This window comes from Nylanderia fulva, unplaced genomic scaffold, assembly GCF_048542155.1.
Source record: "Nylanderia fulva isolate GAGA-0341 unplaced genomic scaffold, ASM4854215v1 Scaffold74, whole genome shotgun sequence".
Classification (NCBI taxonomy): domain Eukaryota; kingdom Metazoa; phylum Arthropoda; class Insecta; order Hymenoptera; family Formicidae; genus Nylanderia; species Nylanderia fulva.
In genome coordinates, this window is record NW_028190851.1 from 552,325 (window position 1) to 555,279 (window position 2,955).

The following is a 2,955-nucleotide window of genomic DNA, read 5'->3' on the forward strand; positions in this document are numbered from 1 at the left end:
CCTGGGACGTGGTGCCATAATGCATCTGGGACACTGTTTTGGATGTCCGCTACACGACATACGTTCGCCATCGAGATGGATGGCCTTGAATCCATCCTAGGGTAACAAACGAATCCGATCATAAATGCAGTGGTGCCTTAGTGAGCTTGAGAGTTGATCGAATGTGAGAAGCAAGTCTTGCAAGAAGTAATGCTGCACATAGTTCTAAACGAGGTATCGTTATCTGTTTTATAGAAGCGACCTTAGCCTTAGATGTAACTAGACAAGTTGTACAGTCTCCATTTCTCATTGTTCGCAAGTAGATTACGGCAGCATAGGCTCTTTCAGATGCATCAGCGAATCTGTGGATCTCAACGTCGGCGTCTTGTTCGGATAATCCGATCCATTGAGGAATCTTTTCAAGATGATGAAGCTCAGTTTGAAAATCACGCCAGTGACGTCTGAATGCCTCATCAAGAGAAGAATCCTAATCCAGACCTTTTAACCAGGTTGACTGGAAAGCAATCTTGGCACTTATAACAGCTGGTGCAAGTCAACCAAGAAGATCAAATAATCGTGCAGTGAGAGCAAAATCTAATCAACTATTATTTTACTATTATTCCACTTTATTAAATCAACTATTATTTAACACTATTATTAAGTGTACATTATAAAATTATAACAAATAATCGAGTTCATTAAAGTCATTGAAAGAAACGCAAACTTTAATTGCAAATTTTTATATCGCTGTTTCAAGTAAAATTTGCTTAAAATTATATTTAAATATGTATTTTTTTCTAATATTTTCTAAAATAGGATTGGAAAATTCTCACTTGGCGTCGCCAAAGTGGCCAAATCACTGGCCAAACTAGGAATGGATTCAATGATAGCAGTGGAAATTAAACAGATGTTAGAGAGAGAATTCAATATTTTATTGACAGCACAAGATATTCAAAATCTCAATTTTGTTAAACTTAAACAAATGATAAATACAGACAAGCAAGAAGAGGTCCCTGATATCATTGATGCTGAAGCAAATAAGTTGGATGGATTAAACATGTTGACACGAAAACTCAACGATTCGGATTTAAATCGAGATATTTATATAGAAGTCGGTACATAAGGGAAGATGTTGAAAGAGAAATATTTCTTATACTAGGAATTGATGGTTGTGCCAGAGTATATAAACTGATAGAATCGAAAATTGAATCTTCAACGATGTGTTATTTGCAAATATTTCATACTCGGGATGTTAGTCGTTCAATAACGAAATCAGCAGCATATCTTCTGCCTGTATAAAATTATAAGATAATATATTTGAAATAATCATGAACATACTTTTTTTACGTACTGTATTATATATATGCATGTTTCGTTTTCTAGTATATAGTGGAGAAAATGAAAAGTCGAAAGGAGTTTCTTATTGTGGGTTATTCATTTGGATGTTTAATTGCTATCGAATTGACAAAATTATTGAAAGCCGAAAATTTTTCTAGACGTTTAATACTTATAGACGGAGCTCCTGGTTTAATAAAATTTTTCATTGACAAAATTCTTAATTATCCGTCGGATTAAGAACTACAAAATGACATTTTAATTTGTTTTGTAGAAATGTATCTTGGATCTAGCAATGAAACGGTTAGTTAATTATTAAAATTGGTTTATGATTTTTACTATAAAAATTGTTAGATTAGGTTACGTTTACATACCCAGATAGCCACAGTAATTATTATGACATCATTTTAATGTCAAAATGCATCATTTGCCATCAAAATGATGTCATAATAATTACTGTGGCTATCTGGATAGTTGATACAAAAATGGTTTATATAGTTAATACAAGGATAGAGTAATATTTGTAAAACTTTTTATCTTATTATATTATATTATTTTTTTATATTATATTATTATGTACAGTTTGCATCAGAGCTGAATAAGTGCAATACTTGGGAGGAAAAGTTAGAAGTATTTTCCCATTTTTCAAAGAATATTACTGCATTAACTGTTAAAAATCGGAATATTTTATGTTCAACAATTTACGATCATATAATCGCTGTAAAAGATTACAATATATCTTTGTTGCCGTGCTTAAAATCATCTGTAATACTATTAAAACACACTTACGCTCTTCACTTTTTTCGAAGAGGATTATGGTCTACATAAGGTAAATTTAATTACATTGTAAATTATTTTTAAGATATTTTAATATATTTCTTATACGAGAAATTCATTTCAGGTTATCGAAAGTAAAGTACAAGTTCATTATGTGGAAGGTACTCATATTACAATGATGGACAAAATAGCTTTATTTTGTTATAGCCCGAAAGGCTATAATTATAAATATAGCGGATATAAAATATAGAATTACTATATTTTTCGCGAGGAGACCGTTGATACAGCAGCGGGCCGGAAACCGCAAAGACGCAAGCTAAGAGCTTCATCTTTCGAGCAGCTTAGCGCGAGCTCAAAATCTAGCCGCGTAAGCAAAAGCTATTCATCAATCGGGTGCCTGTCGCCAGGCACCCCTTCCAAACGAAAAACCGAGTTCACGTAAGAACTCGGGAGTGAACAGAGAGTGAGTTCAACTAGACCGATCACCCGAGTCACATCAAGGATAACTCCCGATTCGAACTCAAACGAGTCGTTAGCTAAAGTTCGAATAAATCTAGAGTCGCATCAAGCGAGCGGAAAAGAGAAACGAAGTTACCAGAGGTCTAGAAATAAATGTACGCAGAGTCTCGATTTAGGTTGTATATCAATATATTGAATAAAGAAAAGGAACTCAAATTCTAACAAGACTATAATTTACGGGGAAACCCCGACGATTCGAAAGTCCACTTCCTAATCCGGCGACATCCCTTTTGTGCCTCGCCCGAGGCGCAACAATTTATTAAAGAAGCTATGTATTAAAGATTTATAATGATTATAGTTACAACAGAAATTATGTAAAATAATCGCAACAAAATTTTTAACACA

General features: G+C 33.5%; 1 pseudogene across 1 annotated transcript; it reads left to right on the forward strand.

The window, feature by feature from the left end:
- Nucleotides 1–231: 231 nt before the first annotated feature.
- Nucleotides 232–2,751, forward strand: LOC114944981 (fatty acid synthase-like; annotated as a pseudogene). The gene is made up of 5 exons (XR_014926165.1): nt 232–560; nt 796–1,272; nt 1,363–1,617; nt 1,897–2,143; nt 2,216–2,751. The product of XR_014926165.1 is annotated as a fatty acid synthase-like (transcript).
- The last annotated feature ends 204 nt before the right edge of the window (nt 2,752–2,955 follow it).